This window comes from Mauremys mutica, chromosome 11 (genome assembly GCF_020497125.1).
Source record: "Mauremys mutica isolate MM-2020 ecotype Southern chromosome 11, ASM2049712v1, whole genome shotgun sequence".
NCBI lineage: Eukaryota > Metazoa > Chordata > Testudines > Geoemydidae > Mauremys > Mauremys mutica.
Genome location: NC_059082.1, coordinates 18,351,786 through 18,375,015, shown reverse-complemented (window position 1 = coordinate 18,375,015; position 23,230 = coordinate 18,351,786). Strand labels below are relative to the sequence as shown.

Sequence of the window (23,230 nt, the reverse complement as noted above, 5' to 3'; positions counted from 1 at the left end):
TCTCCTAAGTGCCTCGAGGGATCTTACCTCACAGATAAGTGCGGCATTTGTGAGGCCCTTAATCAGTGAACAAAGGGGAGCGGGGCTTTCGTTTTAAACAGCTCCTGAGGGAGGCAGCTCTTGCTCCTCCGCTCTCGGCGCCGAGCGCTAGTTAGTTTTCACGGCGCGCTCCCTCGGCACCGGACCGCCGGTGCTGCCAAGGCCTCCTGGCACCACCGTCGCTGACTCCGACGTACCCTCGGCATGGACCTCTCTCCTGGAGGATGAAGAGTTACTCCGGCCAGGCAAGAGCCGTCGAGTCCGGTGCTGGAAAGCTCCCCGGTACGCACCGTGGTCGAGCTCGCCCGGAAGCTGCGTCCGAGCCGCCTGCTCCGCAGCCGACCACTATGCTCAGTCGGATCGCCCGGCACCGATGTCTGCCGCGGCACCGACAATATCCGCACCTTTCACTCCGGCCAGGCAAGAGCCGTCGAGTCCGGTGCTGGAAAGCTCCCCGGTACGGACCGTGGTCGAGCTCGCTCTGAAGCTGCGTCCGAGCCGCCTGCTCCGCAGCCGAGCGCTATGCTCCGTCGGATCGCCCGGAACCGATGTCGGCCGCGGCACCGACAATATCCGCACTGTTAACTCCGGCCAGGCAAGAGCCGTCGAGTCAGGTGCCGGAAAGCTCCCCGGTACGCACCGTGGTCGAGCTCGCCCAGAAGCTGCGTCCGAGCCGCCTGCTCCGCAGTCGAGCGCGATGTTCAGTCGGATCGCCCGGCACCGATGTCTGCCACGGCACCGACAGTATCCACACCGTTAGCTCCGGCCAGGCAAGAGCCGTCGAGTCCGGTGCTGGTAAGCTCCCCGGTACGGACCGTGGTCGAGCTCGCCCTGAAGCTGCGTCCGAGCCGCCTGCTCCGCAGCCGAGCGCTATGCTCCGTCGGATCGCCCGGCACCGATGTCTACCGCGGCACCGACAATGCCCGCACCATTAACTCCGGCCAGGCAAAAGCCGTCGAGTCCGGTGCTGGAACACTCCCCGGTATGGACCGTGGTCAAGCTCACTATGAAGCTGCATCCGGTGTGCCAGCTATGGTCGAGCTCACTATTCCCTCCACACCGGAGACAGTGTCCACGGCGAGGGGGCTGATTGCAACGACAGCATCTACGCTGCCTCAACCCCCGGCACCACCGGTGGGGGTTACATAGTCGATGGGCAAGCCTGCCTTGATCAGACCACCCTACCTCGGCACCGCACAGCGGCACCGTTCAGGGTTGCGGTCCCGCAGATGTTCTTGGTCCCGTCACCGATCTAGGTCTCGGCGCCATTCTCCCTGTTGGTACCAGTAGTGCTCGTGGCACCGGTCAGCATCCCGTTCGCCGGTCCGGGACACTCAGCTCCGGTCAAGCCTCAGGCACCGCCCGGCACAGCTTCGGTGGCAGGTCCCGTTCTCGGTACCGGTCTGTCTACCGGTACCGATCCCCGGTGCCGCATCGAGCGACGTCAGTTACAGACGGAGACTCTACCAAGAGCTTTCAGCTCCTCCAGGGCCATCCAGCCACGCATCAGTGTCGTCCCGTGCGGACACTTCATATGCGTAGCACTCTGTTTTCCGATGTGCCCTCCAGAGTCTTCGAGGAGACCTATCAGTGGTCATTCTGGACGCCGTGGGTGTACTACCACGCCAGAGGCGTACCGGTGATCCCATCTCGCTCCGTTCCCTCCGAGCTCTGGGTGCCAGAGGTGACAATTAGTCGTCCCCGTCCGACCGGTACAGAGCAACCCCCGGTTCGGCACCGGGCTCCCAGATCCCACCGGATCAGGAGGTCGTCCAGGAGCTCGAGCCCACACAGGACCCGCTTGTCCCGGGCCTTTCTTCTTCCTCCTCCCCAGATGAGGCGGGGGCAGGAACATACCCCTCCGGCCCTCCTCTAATCGAAATGCGACCAGCCCCTAAATCCAAAGAGGCTGGGCGTGTGGTCTTACTGGGCCATAAGATGTACCCGGAGGGGGCCCTGCAACTTCGTGTAGCGAACCAGCAAGCCCTGCTTATCCGCTACTGTGGGTGGCGGTGGGCAAATTTACAGAGTCGGTTCTTCGGAACTCCCGTCAAGAGTTCGATGCCCTCCTGCAGCAAAGGACGGAGCTGGAGAGAGCTTCCCTCCAGGCCTCGTTGGACGCAGCTGACTCCGCTGCCATGACTCTGGCCTCGGGTGTTGCCACGCGGCGTGTTTCAGGACTCCAGTTATCGAGCCTTCCCTCACAGCTGTGGCACGCTATACAGATCTTGCCCTTCAGTGGCACAGGCCTGTTCTCTGACAACACTGGCCCTAGGCTGCAGAACCTAAAGGGCAGCAGGGTCACTTTGCTCTCTCTCTCTCTCGGCATGCACACGCCGGTAATTCAGCGCTGACGCTTCCGTCCCCAACCTCCGCTCTTACCCTGCGCCTTGACAAGGTCAGGACATGGCCAGCGGGCGTGGCTTACACGGTCGTGGCCATCAATCCGCACCCCAAAGGAGCCAGAATTAGGGTCCTTCTGACCACCAGTGGGGCAAAAGCCTACCCATCCTCGCCCCTCCTAAGGACCCCTCTCACGAGCGATTCCTCTGGCAAGAGGTGCGGACGCTCCTCCTCATCGGAGCTATACAGGAGGTACCTAAGGGCGAAACCTATTCCCCTAAGCGAAGGGAGGTCTCAGACCTATCCTAGGCCTGCAGGAACTCAACAAGTCACGATGCAGATGAGTTCCGCATGGTACCCAGGGCGACCGTCATCCCATCCTGGGATCCCGGAGACTGGTACGCCGCCCTCAATATGAAGGGCGCGTGTTTTTCACGTTGCCATTTCTCTTCCACACAGAAGGTACCCTCGGTTTGGGGCCTACCATCGTTATTCCCAGTATACGGCCCTCCCGGTTGGCCTCTATACAGCCCAGGGGTATTCAAGGTGCATGGCTGTAATCGCCGCCTTTCTTCGCCACCGTCTGATACACGTTCTCCGTGTCTAGATGAGTGGCTCATTCGAAGAACCCCCGGGCCCAAAGTACCAGTCATGTGGGCATCGACACGAACCTTTTCCTGTGTCTAGGCCTGATGATCAATAGTAAAATCCACTCTGATTCCCATATAGGGAAGGGAATTCATTGGGGCCGTCCTGGACTCCAGACTCGCCAGAGCCTGCTTTCCTCAGCCTTGGTTTCAGGCGAGGGTAACAATTGTACAAGGTCTACGGACCTTCCCGCCAACTTGGGCTCGCTCTTGCCTCGGTTTCCTGAGTCACATGGCTATCTACACGTTTGCAACTAAACATACCAGGCTTTGCCTCTGTTCACTTCAATCGTGGCTCACCTGGGGGTGCCACCCGGGCAGAGATGGCATACTCGTGGTCGTCTCGTTTCCACCGAGCAGCCTAGGCTCCCTCGACCGGGAGTCGGCATCCTCCCCGGTGTATCCGGGGATGCTGTTTCACTCACCCCTCGGGGTCCCTCGTGACAGACAGCCCATCTCTCGGCTGGGTGCGCACCTGGTGTAGTTTCGCACTCACGGCCTTCGGTCAGCGCAAGAGCTGGCCTTACACATCAATGTCCGAGAGCTGAGAGCAGTCTGCCTTGTGTACCAGGCGATTCAGCTGGCGGATCGTCTCAGCAGATCCTTCCTGTCTCACAAGTGGTGGTTTCCTCCCGTCTTTATCTATTCCATTTTCCAGAAGTGGGTCTTCCCCCGCATAGCCCTCCTCGCTTTCGCGAGAACGGAAAGAGGGAGAGAAATTCTCCTCGTTCCAAGGCCTCTCCCCAGGCTCGGTCTTGGAGGATTTTCCTGAGGCCATGGATCAGCCATCTGCCGTACGCTGTCCACTGTCCCCGCTGGTTCACAAGGTCCTGCTCAAACTCCGCAGGGACAGAGCGCCCCTGATCGGGTTCGCTCCAGTGTAACCTGGGCAGCACTGGCACACCATGTTGCTACACCTCTCGGTAGCAACCCTCTTGGCACAGACCCCATGACGCGGAATCACGACAACCTTCACCACCCGGTCTTGTAATCCCTGCACCTCACAGCAGGACTCCTGCGTGGCTAAACCGATCCGAGTTACGTTGTTCGGCCTCGGTTCTACGGGATTCTCCGGGGTGGTAGAAAATTCGTCCATTCGATTAAAGTATCTGGCCGAGTGGAAGCGTTTCTCATGCTGCTCCGAAACGCGCAATGTTTCTCCCGCCGAGATCCCGCTCCGTTCCATCTGGTTCCTCAGGGCTTGGAGCGTTTATGCACCCCCCCCCAAGTGGGGCCCCGCCATAAACCTGGCTCTTCAATCTGGTTCTACCCAGTTTTATGACTGCCCTATTCGAGCCAATGTCAACATGCTCATTGATATAACTGTCCTGCAAGGCAGTTTCCTGTAGTCTTTCCTGCGGCCACACGAGTCTCCGAGCTTCAGACTCTCACAATAGGCCCAAGGGATACTGTGTTCCTCAAGGACAAGGGCAGTTATTACCACGTCCGACCTGCCTCCCCAAGGAGGTGTCGGCCTTTTATATCCACCAGGATATCTTCCTTCCGGTCTTATTTCCGAAGCCACTCTCTGTGCAAGGAGAGCAACGGTTGCCCTCCTTCGACATCTGCAGGGCGTCCGCAATCTATATCTAGCGGACAGAGCTCTCTCGTAACGCCCCCACAACCTTCATCGTACCGGCATATCGGACGAAGGGCATACCTGTCTCTTCCTAGAGGATTTCATCTTCAATGACGTTGTGCATCTGCACCTCTTCTGTTTCGGCCCATGTGTCATAGAGCCACCTTGCTGCACATTCCGCCAGGGCTCACGCTTCTCAGCTGCCTTCCTGGCTCGCATTCCCTTTCGGGGGATGTGTTGTACACCTACCTGGTCCTCGGTCCACACCTTTGCCTCATTGGTCCGGGAGTCCAGAGCTGTTGCAGCCTCTGGCTTAGCGGTTGCGTTCTGCAACATCTAACTCCGACCCCACCGCCTACGTAAGGCTTGGGAATCACCTAACTGGAATGCATAGGAGCAATCACTCGAAGAAGAAAAGACGGTTACTCACCGTAGTAACTGTTGTTCTTCGAGATGTGTTGCTCCTATCCATTCCAGACCCGCCCTCCTTCCCCACTGTCGGAGTAGCCAGCAAGAAGGAACTGAGGAGCGGACAGGCCGGCTGGGGTATATATCCTGCGCTATAGCGGCGCCACTCCAGGGGGCGCCCAGCCGGCCCGCCGGAGTTGCTAGGGTAAAAATCTTCCGAAGAGCCGTGCACGCGCGGCGCGCACACCTAACTGGAATGGATAGGAGCAACACATCTCGAAGAACAACAGTTACTATGGTGAGTAACCGTCTTTTCTGCTTTGCTGCTAAACTCTGCATCATTGTCACATCTTCCTCCTAGCCTACCTCTGCCTATGCGTGTTGTCCACCAGTTGCATGTGTAGATTGTGAGCTGTCTGGTGCAGGGATTGTCTTCTTTGTTACATGCTTGTACAGTGCCTACTACCAGGAGGGCCCTGAATCTGGACAAGGGTTCCTAGATGCTAATAATAATAGTGTTGGGTGATTCCAGTCCTTGTAAAATTTGCAGATAATTCCATAATCTGTTACGCAGTTTAAGGGACAGGGATGCTTCATGCAGAGGGATCAGGAGTTCTGCGTCTTATTTTGTCAGGAACCAAGACATCTGCAACCCCCGTTCACCATCCACTTTTGCATAAAGGGCCTGGAAGGGGAGGTGGCCATTCAGCTGCCAGATAGTTAGTTTGTTTTCCTGGTAATATTGCATCTTCTTTTTCGTATAAAGGTTTATTTTTATTCTGTTGTGATTTGCTGTCAAATGCTGGCCAAGGCCCTCCCATTACAAAGGGCCTCAATGTAGGTGATTCAGCAAAAAGGTTCATGCTGACTACATTAGCAAAAAGATTGATCATGGCTTCATCAGATTGTCTACAGTGGAAAGAATACAATGTGGATGAAGTAATTGCAGTGTAATAACAAGAACCACACATGGGTCAACAGCATCTTAACATCTAAGGGTCAGTATTTCTTCATAAGCATAGTTAAGGCACTGAGTTGTATTAATATTTGGTAGAAGTGATTTGCTTTCCTGTTATAAATGTATGATGCATCATCACGGAAACCATCTGATCGATATATTTAATTCCCTGAAGTTCACACTTAGTCATTAACACCATTACCATCGTGTATGGAGCCATGCTAACCGGCCTCCCAGACCAGATAGATATATAGTCATATTTAATCTGACATAAAACGATCCTTCACAATCACTTAATGTGCAGCCACTGAATGCAGCTCTGTTCGCTTCTTTTCCCATCTAAGACTTATTGTCACCTGGAGTAGATTACAGCTAAATGTGACGCACAGCCACCACTGTGTCTGACCCTCCCCTAAAACATCTTCCCCACCCCAGTAGGCACCCACTGAATATAGTCTCCTTTCCTCGCCAGCCTTGGCAGCTCATGCCTTCCCTCCATCAACCCCAAAAGATTCTCTCTCCCTCTGTTTCTGCAGGACCCTCTCCTCTTTCCTCCTTAGCCTGACAGCCATCTCAGTCCTAAAGACCAGATTTCCAAAGCTCCCTTCAGTGCTGGGGGATGCAGCTAGAGTGCTGCTGCACACCAGCAATCCCTAGCTTCTGGAATGATCTCTTGGGGCCATATGTAGCTGGGCAAAATTTAGTGCCGTCCTAAGGCTGCTCTAAAGTTGTGCCAGGAGCCTCAGAATCAAAGAGATGCAAAGATAGCACAAAGCTGAATTTATCTACCATGCCCCACACCTCCTTTCGGAACTTGTGGCAAGAACAACTCAGCCAGACCCAAAAATCGGGGCCTATGAATTGAGACTATTTCTATCTCTTTCGGCCCATTGCTACAAGCTCTCTGCCGCTTCCCCCTTCAGCTTCCACCCAGGGATTTTCTCCCTTGCCTGCAGCTAAGTGATCAGGAAAGCCCAGGACCAGAGGAGGGGCCCTTAGGTATATTAGAAAAGAATAGATGACCCTAACTGATTCTCTTGCAGTTTTGTAAATGCAGGACAGAAGACAGTGATTGGTTAGCTCTGGAGGTGCATGGAGGAAAGTGGTGGTGGTGGATTTTTTGTTTGTTTGTTTAATAAAAAAAACCCTTGAGTTCAAAGGGGCCATGGGGCCAATTTTATTTTATTTTTTAAAAGAGTTGGGGTAAAATCAGCATCTTCCTAACCTCAGCCTCTGTCTTTTTGGCATCTCCTTGTAGTGCTTCACTTTCCCCACTATCTCCATTTCTTTCTGGTTCTGCAGTTTAAGCCACATAATGCCAAACTGCTTTCACAAAGGGAGAAAACAAATCCAGACGACTTTAACTTCAGTTCCACACTAACAAACCGTATGTTCCTATCAGAAAACTAAAGACAAACCTACTATCCTGTAAGCCTCTGCATCACCCAGGAACAAACTGTTAGTGTTCACAGAAAAGACTTCTGAGAGTGACATCACGTGTTTGCTGCTGGGGAAGTGGCTCGAGGCTCAGAGGATGTTTGAAACATACATTGTGCAAAGCGTTTTCTGACAAATGTCTGGGTTTTATTCCTTATTGGAATAAAAAGACTGGATTTTGTGCTGGGGAGACTCCAGGCTGCCATGCAGTTGGAAGTCCTCCATGTGGAATCTCCGGCAGCGGGTGATAACTTCCAGCTGCACTCAACTGGGCTAGATTGAACCAGTGACCTACAGGTGAAAAGCTCCACATCCCAATGCCAGTTCCTCAGCCATCCAGTTGCCCCTTTTCTTTCTTTGGTGGCTTTCCCAGATTATACGGCAGCATTGCAAACTCCCTGGCTTCTGGACCCCTTTTAGGCTGTGACTCCACCATTCTCTTTCCTGAGTACTTTGCCATTGATGCCTGCACTGATGCTTCTCCACTGGTGGCAGGAATGATGCTGGTGTGGCAAGGCTCCAGCTGATTGTTGGTGTTTTTATCTGCCACGAGCTTGTATCTACTTTGGAATAAATTCAAGAACTCATTTGAAATTATTCCCAAATGTGGCCAGGCCTGCTCTGAGCAAGTTTAAATAATGCAGCGTCTGTCTACATTGAATTTTTACCCATGGTTTAGCACATGTTAATTAACACAACTAAATTCTAATGTAGGCAGAACAATGAAGGGTTCTTTTTATGTCTTCAAGGTTTCATGTCTTCAAACAGGATATAGCCTGACCCTTGGGAAAATTTCTTCCTGACCCCATCAAAAAGAGTCTGGTATATGCCCTGAAGCAGGCAGGTTTTTTTTATCACTTCCAGGTTTTCAAACAAGCTATTTAGCTTTGTTTGTTGATTTTTGGGGGGGGGAAATATTGAGAAAAAATGTTTTAACCATTTTTTACCTTAGGTGTGGGGGACAGGAATACTTTAGTAATGAAAAAATTATTGTAACTTTGTTTAAACAGTTCAATAGCTAAAACAGCTGGGATTGAATGCTGAAATTTAGCATGGAGATAACCTTAACTGAGGAGGGGATACCTTTAAGTATTCTGTTTACAAAGAGGTTTTAGTTGGTTTTTGTGTGTGTGTGTGTGTTGTTTAAGTTATGCTCTATCTCAAACAGCAGATGTGGACATGCTGCAAGATTCATTTGGTGAAATTCTCTGGCCTGTGTGGTGCAGGAGATGATAGTGTTCCCTTCTGGCCTTAAATTTTATGAGCAAATGAGACTGTAATAATGTACCTGTGAGTATAGATGTCAGGAACAGAAGCAGCTCAACCTAGACAGTATTTCTATGAAGTACAGTACATCAGAAGAACTGGCTTTTGATGTTACTTTCAGAGAAAGAGAAAAATCCATTTGTCCGAATAGAAAGTTTCCTGTGAAATATCACTGCAGATTGAAATTTTGCTCACCACAAAATCACTGGCAGTATCAGTGTGAATGTACTGTCCTGTGTTATGACAAAAATCTGACAAGCCAAATTCAGAAAGCTCTCCCCACTATATCATCACAGGCAGAACGGAAAAAACCCTGAATGTATTTTAAAATAAGCTGTTTAATAGCAAATTTCTTTAAACCACATCAGAGTATATGTCTAACTGTGTTTAGTTAGTTAAACATCAGTGACATATTTAATGCTGGCTCAGTAAATCTTAACAATGTGATATTTGTGTTGCCCTTGCTGAAACTAGAGGCTGTAGTGTTCCTAGATGAGGGGCTGAAAAAGTTGGATCAACCTTAGAAGTACACGTACAACCCCCAGCTTCCCTAAGCAAAATACCTTTCCAATTATATCAGACCATATTCTGAGCTCAGTCACTTGGGGGGTAACTCCACTGATTTTAACATAGATACTCCATGTTTACAGCGATTTTAGCTGAGCTCAGAGTCTGATTCAATGAGCATTGTTACTTACCAACAGATCCATCTCTTCAATCTTTTTGGCTTCCTAGGGTGAATCTGCCACTAGATGGGTCCCTGACACACAGACTCTACATTTACATAGCTCTGTCCTGAGCCTGCAAATGTCAAGGCTGAGTAAAGTTCAGACCCATCCCGCACATTCCAATTAACTCCTCTGTCTTAAGATTTGCATTCCCAGATTTCAGAATTAGTGTTTGTCGAATCAGTCCCACTGGGAACTCATTAAATGTGTCTTGCATAATCCTGGTCTCAGAACTGTGGGAGACTTTCTAGAGAAGAAAGGCCACAAAGGAATTGTGAAGTCTGGTCTAGCTGAAATTATGCAGATTTTCTAAGACAATGGCTTCCCCTTCAAAGACGAAGTACCTGGGACGTGTAGCTTTACTTGACTGTCAGTTGCCTCTGTGGTATGTCTACACTAGCAACTAGTGGACCTTTTTTAACCATTGGTGCAGCTCCTCTGATGATAGCAATGGAGTGAGACCAAGCATAGACAGGGCACAAGTGTATTTACCACTGTTGGTCAAGATCTGAATCCCAAGTCAGTTACACAGTTTCATTCAAGACATACTGGCATCATAAAGAAGGCAACCGATCAAAGAGACACAACTCAGCCTCAGAAATAGGGTGTGTGATGCCTTTTTCACACATGGCAACAGCTAAAAAGTCTACATTTATTGCTAGATAAAATAGATAGATCTATATGGGGGATGCTCCTTTTGCCTGATGAGCATATTTATGTATCAAATCGAGGGTTAATATGGAGATGGCTACAGAGCAAGAGAGCAGGTTGCAGCTATCATGATGCTAGGTCTAGAAAATGGTGGTTGTAAAATTCTGGTAGACGTGAGCCAGAAACATGTTTTCTTTAAGACTGATGGATTGTAAGGAAGTTACACTGCATCTGAGAACCCTTTCTCATGTGTCAATGTGAGTGAGCTCTCTGAGCAGGCTCAGAAGATTGGGGCTTAGTGGAATTGGCATAAAATCATTGTAGGCCCTACACTTCCATGTATGGGAATGGGAGAGATGTGACCTTTTCCCCCATGTTCGTGAGGGGGTGTTGTTGAAGAACAAAGTTCAAGCTCTGAGGGATCAGAGTGGAAAAAGCTGTAGCTCATAAATCAGACTTAAGCTTCGGTGAAGTCAGGCCACTGAAGTTACATTAAGGGTCTGCAGACAAAATGGACAGATTTTATCTGAAAGCAGCGTCGTCACCGGTCAATACTGTGGCCTCTTTCTCTTCTTTAAAGCTTTAATATCAGAGCAGTCAAAGCCCCTGACCTCCCCCTTCAAATTGCCTCAAGTTAATAATAGAACAGCCAATAGTTAGCACAGGCTTGAAAGAGCCTTTGCCTCCCATCCCACATGCTAGGCTATTGAAGTGTTTACTGTATCAGGTTTCAGCAGCATTTGGAGCAACAGTCATTTTCCAGAAGGCTGATGACCAGCTCTCCTTTTCTGCAGGTCCAATTTGCTTATACCAGGGACCAGGGCAATCGGCACCAGGGTCTGAGAACCTAAGTTAGCCTAGCTCACTGAAGTTACTCTGGCCACACTGGTGCTGCACACGCCTCTGTGTGTCAGTAGGACTTCAGGGGGTATATCCCATAGTTCTTTGTGCTCAGTAAGCTGACCTGCCCTATGATTTTTTCCCAGTGAACTGTGGGAGCACTTGTCTGTCCCTCTGGGCACACAGGGAATTGTGGGAAGACACTGAAGGACTATCAGCACTCAAGTGATTTAGCCTGCATCCTCGTTCCCAAGTGGGCAAGTTACTAGCCCAACTGAAAGCAGAACTGGGGTTCTAACCCATACTCCCACCCGGGCCAGCTAGTGAAGACATACCCCCAAGGCTCCGTCTGTTCAGATTTATCTAAGCACTATGTCCTTCTCCCTTTCACTGTTTGCTTCAGTTGGCTCTGCATTTCCCAGCGGATTTCAAAGTGAAACTTACTGTGTTCATGAATTTCTCTTTGTAGTGGAGATGGTGGCAGAATAAAACAGCATAGGCGAACTGGGAAGAGCAGCTCTGCTACTAACCCCCACTAAAAGAAAGTTTTACAAATCCAGACTATAAATAGACAAACACAATGCTTATGGGACATATTTATTTGAACAAGAGTTTAATTACATAGGAAATCATGAAATATTTCTGACTCTGCACCAGCACAATATATGAATGGATTTACTACTGCAGTCTACTTGCAGTTCAGCATCGGAACAAAGATTTAAAGTGACCCTCTGCAATTTTATGACCAAAAAAATACTGTAAATATAATAAGGGAATTAGTCTCTAGAGATCTAAAAGTATCTTGAAAAGAAAAATGTGTGGGTGTATTCACATAAGAAAAATTACCCAACGTTTAAAAAAAAATCAAAATGGTCTTTAGCACCCAGTCCACCTGAAACTGTCAGCAGTCTTGGAGGCTGTAGTTACTGGTTTTGGAGCAATGAAAAGCTTGGCCTGCCAGGGAAATGAAGATCAGGAACTCCACCAGCTCTGCTTCAAACACTTTTGAGAATGACTTTACTGCTTCAAACACTCTTGATTCTCAAAGTTCTCTGACTCTCATTCATCTATGTGCCAGTGCTGAGCCCTGTCCACGGAGTGAGTGCGGAGGCAATGCAATTGCCAGAGGCCAAAAAGTTATCTGCTTAAATCTTTGCAGGCTCCAGCCCTAAGTATAAAAAGGAAAAGAAGAACAAAAGGGCCAAGAGGCAAAGTGCAAGGGACACCCAGAAGATGGTGACATTTGGGGGAAAGAAGGAACATTCGTGCAAAGAGTAAATAAGAGTCAAAACAATGAGAGAGGCCAGATCCTCAGCTGGTGTAAATAGACATAACTCCCTTCTCCAGACTTCACTGCCCATCTATCAGCTGAGCCTCTGGGCCCTGTCAAAATCACTTCTCAAGAAAATGTATCTTTGAAACTAATGTAGGCCCTAGAAATAAGAGTCTGGATTTGTCTAGCTCATACTCCCCTCTCTGCTTGAGCCTGCATTATACTTGATGAACTGTCTGTGTGACTGCTCTTTGGCTTGCTCCAAATTCTAAAGTTAGCTGCCTCTTCCTTTGCAGTGAGAAATTGCCTGCTGTGTTCTGCTGTACATCAACTTTTCTAATTACTGGCTCTGGTGTGTTTGAACAGTAGCAATTTGTTACGTGGGCTCTGGCAGCCTCCCACAGAATGTGATAAAGGGAGGAAGGAGTGAGGTCTAAGCAGATGCTTATCAGAAACCTAGTGACGGTGCCACCATTGAGAATCAGCATGAAATGTATAATTATCCTGTCTTGGGGAATGTTTTACTTTAGTTATGGGGCTGTCCGGACTCCTTTCTCTGAAAATGCATGTGAGCAGCAGTTGTAATGTTCCTTCCCACAACAGGATCTCATTAACTCATTGTGCAGGAGGTCAGACTAGATGATCATAATGGTCCCTTCTGACTTTAAAGTCTATGAACTACTGTTAAGCCCCTGTGAGGTTTGTGGACAAAGGGCTAAAACACCAGAAGAATCACACGAGAAAATTATGGCTGCCAAAAAGGTAGGCTCTTCTGACAAAATCTAAGCTCCTGTATGAAGTTTAATCAAATGCTCAGGGTAAACTGTTCTACCTTTGCCCTGGTGTTGCAGCCTGGCTAGATAAACTGCAGCAGCAGCAGCAAAGGTGAGAACTAGAACTATCTAGCTACCCAGCTTCATCTACTGCCATCCATCACTGTCCATCCCACCCAGCTCTGTTCATTTAGGGCAAAAATTTCAAACCTGGGTACCTAAAACGAGGCTCCTAGGCCAACATTTTCAAAGGTGGCTAGTGATGTTGGGTGCCCAACCTGAAACACCTCAAAAGATCCTGATTTGCAGAGGGTGGGTCCATAGCACTCTCTCTGACAAGCAAGGCCCATGTAGTTCAAGCTGGGTGCCTATAATTGTAGCATCCAAAATCACTAGGTACTTTTTGAAAAATGTGCCCTAAATCCATATTTGTCTCCTGTAGCCTGTTTATTTTGCACTTGCATAAAGTTAAACACGGGTGTTTTGGGGGTTTGTAGGATCAGGGCCTGAGGAAACTAGACCAAGGGCCTAGCTCCCTTGGAAGTTAATCTCAGCCGTGTGGGGTCAGAACCTTTGAAAAAGGCTTGAGACACTCAAGTTTAAAAATCTTGGCAGCGGCGTCTGCATTTATAGTGATTTATAACTAAGCCCGGGAAAGATGCACTTTGTAAAATTACAACTGTCTGTGTTTCAAACAAACAAACAAACCAGCTTCCCCGAAAACCAGCAACAGGGATCGTGGCTAAGGAGCCAACCAGAACACTGCCCTGCACCCTGTATCGGCCCTCGGCGGGTTTAGGGACAAATTCCCCACAGGTCCTAGTGCTCCGGCAAACAACGGGCTCTTGCAAGGGGCTTGAATAGGCCGCGCCCCATCTCCCCTCCCCTCCCGAGTGTCAGTCACAGCTCGGCGGGCCAGGCCGTGGCACGCAGGGGTGGGGAATGGCTCACATCGAGTCAAGGCTCTGGTGCACCCCCCCGGGCAGCCGCCGCGTGCGGCTCCCACCGGGGCTCCGCCGCTGCTGGAGGGAGGCGGCTACGCGAAGGCCGGGCCGGGCCCCAGCGCGCTAGGCCCGGCGGGCGGAAGCAGGAAGTCGCTGCAGCGTGCGGCGCCTTTGCAGCCGTGCGAGAGCGAGCGGAGCCGGCCGCTGTAAGTGCCCCCGCGCGCCAGCGTCTCCCCAGCCGCCGGCCGGGCTCGGGCTCGGGCTCTGGCCCGGCACGGGAGCCTCGAGGGCGGCGCCCGTGGCGATGGCTCCGGACCCCCGCGGGGGTCGCGCTGCAGCTGATCCCTGGGCCTCCCGCTCCGCGCAGCCCCGCGGGCAGCTGCACAACGGCCTCGCCTCTGCCCCAGGCTCCCGCCTCTCGGCGCCGGCCCGAGGCCCGGCGGGATCCAGGTAGCGGGAGGCCGCCCCGGAGCTAGACCCCGGTGGGGGTGAACGGGTGGCCCCACCTCTGCGCGGGGATTTAGTTCTGGCCTAGCACGTGCTGGGCTCTAGGTCGCTGGTATTTTACCCAGCGGCCCCTTCGCTGGTTGAGCCAGGAGCCCCCCCCCGGCTGCCTGGCGCCGCGCCCGGACCGCGCCAGCTTCTTGCCTTGGGTGGTAGCCCTGGGAGGGGAGTGTTTCAGCCTGGCCCGCACGTGGCTGCACATCGTTCAGTAGGATGCTTATAACTCGCTTGTGTTGCGTTACAGCAGAGGTCTGGGCAATACTGCATAATGTGGGCCCTTGAAATGGTTAATTTGAAGGTGTAGATAATTCCTAAGGAGATGGGAAATCTGCCTCGATTGTGGCAATTCTGTGTGCCGCTTTCATGGGGTCTTGTCCTTTTTTTGTACCTGCTCGTAGTTTCACAGTGACACACAGGCCTTGTCTTTGCTAGGGTATTTTCCCTAGAATTTCCTGTCATTGGACACTGGACATAGTAAAGGTGGGCGCACTGGTGTAGCAGCTCAGAATCCTGGGGGTCTCCTGGACTGTGACTCCTGGAGAGACAAGCATGGAGTCTCAGTGAAAAGTGCGAATCTGTGTTACTGTTCGAGACAGTCTGGCTTTAGATTACAAAGGCCGACACTCTCTTGAGTTAAGGTTTGAATTAAGTTATGCACACAACCAGAAATGTGTGTGGGATTTTTTTAAATGTTGAAATAAGCAATGAAAAGACTCCGTGGGCTCCGCTTCACCACAAGTCTGATAATGCCAGTGTATGGCTATCTAGCATGCAGAGGTGCGTGTATATTCTAATATGTAGTTCTATCTGTGCTGTTAAAGGTGCATGTTTAAGGAATTGTGTGTTCCAGCCAAAGAGTGTAATTTTAGTAAGTGCTTAAGTGACTTAGGTGCCTAATTCCTATTTTCGGAAGTCAGTTGGGAACCTGAGTCTCATTGACTTTCAGTAAGATTTAGGCTCCTAAGTCACAGAAAATGTTACCTTATGTCACATGAGCATCTGTCTTAACTCTGCAGAGTTGGCATGATCTCATTCCAGGTGATGGCCTACCCATAACAACAGCAACATGGACATAAACTGATCATAGGAAACATTTTGTGCTAATTTTAGTAGAAAATTAATAGTGCAGTAAGGCACATAGAGGATCATCCCAGTAATTACTGCCTTATCTTGGAACAGGGAAAAATAAACTTGGCCAGGATTTTTTTTTTAACTTCTTTCTATCAAAGACCAACATAAAAAGTGTGTGTTTTCCTTAGGTGTGACTGAAACTGCCCAGAAATAAAATGACCTTAAAGATGGTGGTGATGAGAAGCAGCCTTGAATCTTCTGCTGAGCAACTTCGGTCACCTGGGGAAGGTTCACAGGAAAATAATGTCAGACGCACAGCAACGCAGTAAAAATTCTGGGCTCTCCCCATTGATGTTGCAATGGAAATGCCATAAGGGCGAATATCCTCTGTGCAGATGCCCCTGTGCTGGTGCAGAGCCAGCACCATCAGCTTTGTGCTGCCTCCGCAGCAACCCTGGGCAAAGGGATGTTCCAAGGCGGAAGTGAATTATGGACAGATTAGAGGAAGGAAGAAGCATGGATGGGGCCTGCACCCCAGCAATTCTGCACCTTGCGATCTACCACCATAGAAGAAGAGTTAGAAAAAGAACCATGCTTTGTAAGTAAAATTAATTGTGCTTAAAGGTTTGGCCTTTTAATAGCAATAAAACTGCATTTAGCTAGCCCTCAAGGCAGATGGTGACTACTGCTCAGTCTCTAGCACCCTCTTGTGTGGTAAAGGGGCTGTGTGTGATTGTTAAGTTTGCTGTGTAGTAAGCCTTAGAATACCTTCTTATTTGTAACTGTCTGTCTTCATTGTATACATTCATTCTAGGTGCATCAATTGATGGGATCTGCCAGCATGACTTGTAAACACACTGGAGAAATCCCTTCCGTCACTTCAGTGCCTCTGCACTGCTTCCAACAGTGACTTCACTGGGCCCCTTGCCACTAGCATAGAAGCTTCTCTGACCTCAGTGTTTTCTCAAATTGGAAAGGTAAGCACTGCAGGAGCCAATCAGTCTTCATGTTGTCTACGGGGTTCTTGCTGTTAGGGGTGCATTGGCCTGAAAAGCACTTGTAGACCAAAGCTGTGTCAAGGGAAAGCTCAGACTGTCCATGCAGCCATCACTGCACTATCTCAGGTATTACAGTTCACACTAAAACTAAGTCTTGTGTCTACATAGGTTTTTGTGAAACTCTCACACTATATGACTAGCTCCATTCCAGCTCCACTTGTAGGAATGCGGTGCGCTAGTATAAACTGGCCAGTGGTGTCTTCACCACCGTAACCATGGCCATAACTCGTACAGCATGTGTTGGTGATGCACTGGGAGAAACACCTGAGCCCTATGTACACTCTTTGTAGCACCACTGGAGCTACGCTAGTGTTAATGCAACTGTAAGAGGGCAAAAACTTCTGTGTAGACAGGGCCTCTCCAATGACCTTGAAACCAGTGAAAATTATGTGGTCAGCTCTTAGTGGAATGCAGACTGTGGGTTAAAGCTGAATATTAAATAAGAGTTTGTTCCATTACTGTGGTGCCTTCTGCACATTTTATGTCTGTTTTAATATGCATCTCCAAAGCATAATACTGTAATATGGTTATCAGTGCTAAACATTATTGATCAAGTGCCTAAAATAGGGTGAGTATAAAAATGCCTATGGGCTTCAAACCTATTAATCCTTTAATAGAAAAAAGGAGGGTTAAGCAACAGCTCCCAAGGGGAGTGAGTAAGCCAAGTGAGTTACGGCACTGGACTCTGATGCAGGAGAGCTGGATTCAATTCCTGGATCTCCTATGAGGAGTTTCTTACTGATATTCACCTGGAGGACTAAGAAAGTAGAGCCCGTGAAGTCAAGTTGGCTCTACTGATACTATCCTCCTAAATCAAACGGTAGACGAACAGGGCCTGTCTTTGAGATGGAGTCAGGACCTACTTAAGCTACCAACAGTCACTGTTCACTTTATTTTGGAAATTCTTATGGCAGTTAAAGGGATGCTGCCAAGTTAAAAATCAAGTATTGTAAAGAAAAATGTCCTTGTTATGTGTCTGTAAGAACTAATTAGCTTGTTAAAATGGAAGGAATTTTAAAATTCCATTTACCTTTCAACCCCTTTCACTGGTGGCATTGTGTTTTAAGCCTGTCACATCGCATGTTGTTAAATTCACGCTATTGGCCTTTTGTATCTTGTGTAACCTGGATTTGTTTGCTTGTAGCATCCTAGAGCCCTTCATTCCAGGCTCCTCTTCTGACTGGATGGTGATAGAAATGGGATGGAAAAAAAGATTGTTAACCATTTGCAAGCTGTAATTGTGTTTCCTTAGTATCCCTTGCTTAGTGACTGTCTCTTGGACTTGTCAGCTCTGCAGCTGGTAGATTAATGCTGCATGTCCACAAAATGCAGTCTTTTAAAACAGCGTCATTTGATGCCCTCAAGTGGTGACACTGTGTACTGGTGCTTTGAATTAGCAGTGGACAATTGAGATGAAATAGCAACAGTTACTGTAGATTGACTGGTACTAAATATTTGGTACCACTGGTGGAAAAAATACCTAGTGCCTTAGTGTTTGATCAGGGAGGAAGGAGACTCTTGCCGTTAAGGCACTGTTCTGAGATTCATGGGATCTGGATTCAATCCCCTGCTCTGCCATAGACTCCCTGTCTGACCCTGGGTAACTCATTTATCATTATTATTTGTATTATTGTACAAAGGACCTCTGTGTATCTCGGTTTTCCCATCTGCAAAATGGGGTTGGTCTTTCCTTACCATGGACGGTAGTTTGAGGGTAAATTTGTTAATGTGTGTGAAGTACTCACATATTACAATGATGAGGAGGCACTATTAAAAAAAATAGATTTTTAGAAAAGAGATTCCCTTCCATCCGTTGGTTATACATATGCTTTCTCAGTAACCTGATCCCATATTGTCGTGGGGGAGGGATAGCTCAGTGGTTTGAGCATTGGCCTGCTAAACCCAGGGTTGTGAGTTCAATCCTTGAGGAGGCCACTTAGGGATCTGGGGCAAAAATTGGTCCTGCTAGTGAAGGCAAGGGGCTGGACTCGATGACCTTTCGAGGACCCTTCCAGTTCTAGGAGATTGGTATATCTCCAATTATTACCTTAATTACCTTCACATCCTTGTCAGTCTAGAGTAATAGAATAAAATATCCCTGTGAAGAACAATGAAGAGAAATCTAAAAAGTAAAACTTTTGACATTCTCTAAAATCCTAACACAGATTTAGCCCAAACACCAGCACAGAAAGAGTCATGTGCTCAACAGAACATTTATTGCATTTAAAGAGCGAATGAATCCAGCGTGCTCTTTAGCAATTACAGGAAGCTTGTAATCTAGTCAATTAAAGAATAAAGGAGTAGCTTGGGTATTATCCCTGCTTCTCAGCCTCCTGCCAGGGTTTGTGGCCTTACCATCATTTTCCTGCTTACAAAATGGGTTTTTTCCTCCCCTCTTACTCTGCAGAGACCCCCTCATGAACCAAAAGGGGAAGCTCAGTATACAGTGACACAGCCACAAAGGGCCACCATCAGTGTTGTCTTAGTCTTTTGCAGCAGCTGTGCTTGCCCAGAGGGGCTGTACCTCTTGCCCCTGGTAAACAGCACCAGCACAGGTGTCTCTGGGCTTCCCTGGAAGAAGTTCCCAGTCCAGGGACATTCTGGGGGAGGCCAGAGGTGGGAAGAGCTGGGGTGGTCATACGCTCTGGCAATTCCTTCCTGCTACATTACTGCGAATGCAAGTTAAAGGAGCCTTTGGGGTTGAGCCTAGCCTATGCTGGGGGGCTGCAACATCCCCTAAACAGGAAGGGCACAAGCCACCTTCCTTCAGTGCTGCCCTTGTGTGAGGAGGAATTTGGTTTTGTGCTGTCAAATGCACAAAGTAAACTGAGGATGTAAAGAAAATACCGACGGAGCTCAGGAGATATTAGCCTTGGGTGGTGGTGTAACAGAAGTGAGCAAGTCATTTTCAGAGAGAAGCATGGCTTGTTTTAAATTTCCTGGTGTCTCTTTACATGGGCTACTCCGACAATGAGCCAAACTTTCATTAGCCAGTCCAGAAGGGAGACTTGGTTTTGCTTTATTCAGATAATCTTCCTGCCCAAAGGAATGGCTCGGGCACTTAAATCAATAATTAAGCAAATGTTCTAACTGTACCATTCTTCTATCAAATAAACCCGTATGGCAGTGTTATTAGTCTGCTGTGGGGTTGCCATGGTTAACAAGTAAAAACCCATTCTAGCTCCAGTAGGAACCTCATCCGTTATCTTCAAATGCAGGTTTCAGTCTGTAGGGGGGCAGGACCTCATTATCTTGTGTAAAGATGCACTGAACTTTCTCTTCTACAGTGGGCACATGTGCAAAAACTCTGGGCTGATGTAACTTCCTACGGCTCAATAGATCTTGTAATGGAAATGGTGTCTTAAATACAGAGGGGTGTGTTTAAAGATTACTCATAGTGACAGCTGATTTTAAAAAACTCAGGTTGCTTGTGCCTCTTCTTCTGCTTAATAAATATTTAAGCAAGCCACAAGCTTTAGATTCCCTAGAAAGATGCTTGGGCTACAGCCAGCCAGTAACGTTTTTATTAAGCAAAACTCGGCAAGCTCATTTCCTCTGTTTGTAACCTGGTAGCTAATTGTTGTGTATTTGTTCTTTTTTAGATGTTTCTGTGGCTGCCTTTGCCAGTCATGTGCCATCCCCTATAGTGAACACAGAATCCTATTGTGCTCAGCACCCAATTCAGTAGTAAACCACCAGGCTTGCTCCATCCGTCAGAGTCATAAAGCAAGCAACACGATGACCTTGGTACGGTACTTCCACAGGCCCCCATTGCCAGAGCAATCTGAGCCCCTCACAGTGATGTATCCCCACTGCATCCTGGGGAGGTGGGGAAGTGCTATGGACTCTGATGACTGCTTACCAGCTGGACTATGTTCTGGACCAGGTTCTTGGTCACTGTGAACTAAAGAATACGTGGATGGTGCAAGAATATAGATATGGATGAAAGACTCTTTAGGATGTAACGCTGTTAGTGGTGAGTGGCATCATTCGAGCCTAGGTCAAGGAGAACACCTGTGTCTGGATGGAAGCCAGCAGTCATTTAATAAGCCTATTTTGGGAAAGGTTCTTCCTCCTCTGCCTTAAATGACATGGTTAATGCTGCCTCCTCAGAAGGTTACTCAGTCATCTTAATACTTCTCCTATGTCGTCTTGTTTTTGTTTTTCTTCCAGATTTTGAGTAGTTTTTCCTTCAACATGGGAGAAGATGTCTGATTCTAGAGGACTCTTTAATTTGGCAGATAGGGGCATAACAAGGTCCAATGGCTGGAAGTTGAAGCTGGACAAATTCAAACTGGAAATGATGCCCATATTTTTAAGGAAGGGTAATTAGCTATTGGAACAACTTACCAAGGGATGTGATGGAGACCCCATCACTTGAAGTCTTTAAATCAAGATTTAAGGGACCGATTCTCAGCTGGTGTAAATTGTCATAGCTCTGACGTCAGTGGAGCTAGGACAGTTTGCACCAGCTAAGAATCTGGACCTTGACGTCTTTCTAAAATACTTGCTCTTGGCCAACTGCAAGTTATTTGACTCAGTGCCAGAATTACTGGGTGAAACTCTCCGGCCTGTGTTATACAGGAAGTCAGATTAGATGATCGCAATGGTCCCTTCTGACCTTAGAATCTGTGGATTGTTGCTAGGATCAACTCTAAAAGGTGATGCTGTACCTTGATAGATTGCTATTGCCAGACATCTTCAGAGAGGAGCTAGCAGCAGTCATTGCTTTCATCTTAAATTGTCAGCACGCACCTGAATTGTTTCTCTTATTCCTGTAATGCTGGTATCTGGTTTTTCAAGGCCTGTGTTTATTCCTATGGAATGTGTATTTTGCAGACTTGGTTCATTCTTGAAGCATCCTTTGGTATGTAAAGATGTACCAATTATTTTGTAATATGAATACTAAATAAATGTGCATTACTGCATTTAGCTAATTATTCTTGATTTAATGTAAATAGCTTTGTTGCACTTGGGAAGCTACCTAAAGCTGGAATCCTTCCAGGCTTGACAGCTGGAATATAGCAAGCCTTCCAGTACCTTAGTGTGCCTGATATTATTCCTAAGTGAAGTCCAAACAAATAAATTGCAACTGAAATCAAATGTTGGGTCAAAGTACTTCAAACCTGGGTTGAGGAGCCCTCACGCCAAGAGCACAGCATCAAAGACAAGCTCCTCAATTCTGTTCTCCCTTGCTGCAGTCGTGAGGTGTGTATGAATAGATTTGAGAGTGGCAGTACAGTTGGCATCTAAGGGTGTGAGCGTGGCTAAGTAGCGCATGCTAAAAATGATGCCTGCAGCTTTTATTTGCAGGCAGCATAGTGCCATGAAGAGCCTAGTCTGCAGTTTTGCTGAAAAACTGAATGAGAAGCATGGGCATTTTATAAAATGTCTTTAATGACTGAGCGTATAATGCATAGTTGATTATTTCACAAGGCCTCACTTAGTGGCAAAAGCTGATGATTCACGTGAGAGTGAGGCGTATTTGATTATCTAGTTTCATAGACTTCATGCAGCTGCGAAATACCTGACTTTAAGATTAGCTTTATGGTATTTGTGTAAATTATGAGCATGTTTGGCTTCATCTGACAACTGTGTGGTGATTAAGCTCTTTGCTTTTCTGGTCATCTTTGTACAGCTCTTTGTCAAACATAAACAAGAATAGAAATCACTTGCTTTTGTGTAAGAAATGATCGTCAAAAGATACTGGAGTTACTTGTGCATAAAAGCAATGCAGACTGCCATCCTCACTCTGGGTACCTCTATTTGAGCTGGGAGGTATGATTCCAAGCATGCATAGATATAGTGGGGGTAGCATGGATGGTGCCTCAGGCTAGCCACCTCACAACATACCCAGGGCATCTGGGTGGGTATGTACTTGGGTGCCAAGCCTGAGTCACCCCCTGTGCTACCCCAGCTACATGCCTACATTTTAGTGAGTTAGCATGGGTAGGAGTACTTGTGGCACCTTAGAGACTAACAAATTTATTTGGGCATAAGCTTTCGTAGGCTACAGCCCACTTCATCAGATGCATAGAATGGAACCTCTCTGGTCACGCAATAACAGACTTAAAGGTGGCAGTCGTGCAACAGAAAAGCCTCAAAAACAGACTCCAAGGAGAAACTGCTGAACTTGAATTAATATGCAAACTAGATACCATCATTTTAGGCTTGAATAGAGACTGGGAATGGCTGAGCCATTACACACATCGAATCTATTTCCCCATGTTAAGTATCCTCACACCTTCTTGTCATCACTACAAGTTTTTTTTTCTCCTACTGATAATTGCTCATCTTAATTAGCCTCTTAGAGTTGGTAGGGCAACTCCTACCTTTTCATGGTGTGTGTGTGTATCTCCTTATTATATGTTCCATTCTATGCCTCCGATGAAGTGGGCTGTAGCCCAGGAAAGTTTATGCTCAAATAAATGTGTTAGTCTCTAAGGTGCCACAAGTACTCCTGTTCTTTTTGCTGATACAGACTAACACGGCTGCTACTCTGAAGCCTGGGTAGGGAATCTCACCTCCCAACTCAAATGTCCCCTCTGTGTCAAACCTCAGCTGATGCGATCACCTCTGGAAAGGACAAGGAAGGTAAATCTCCATACCTGTTTGGACCTGGCCCTCTCTGGAGATTGCTGACAATGGAGCTAAGTGTGATGACTCTTGTGATCTGAATTCCTCTCCACTAAGAACAGGGCTGACCCTCCT

At 48.0% G+C, this 23,230-nt stretch overlaps 1 long non-coding RNA gene and 1 other non-coding gene across 3 annotated transcripts; both read left to right on the top strand.

Moving 5' to 3' along the window:
* Positions 1–5,881: 5,881 nt before the first annotated feature.
* Positions 5,882–21,591, top strand: LOC123343555. 2 transcript variants are annotated; one of them, XR_006572272.1, is made up of 4 exons: positions 5,882–6,014; positions 15,650–16,059; positions 16,276–16,438; positions 20,122–21,591. It is a non-coding gene; the product is annotated as an uncharacterized LOC123343555 (long non-coding RNA). The 2 variants fall into 2 exon arrangements; XR_006572271.1 differs by lacking the exon at positions 5,882–6,014 and adding an exon at positions 14,028–14,092.
* On the top strand, positions 17,269–17,399 carry LOC123344786. Its single transcript, XR_006572666.1, has one exon.
* Positions 21,592–23,230: the final 1,639 nt, after the last annotated feature.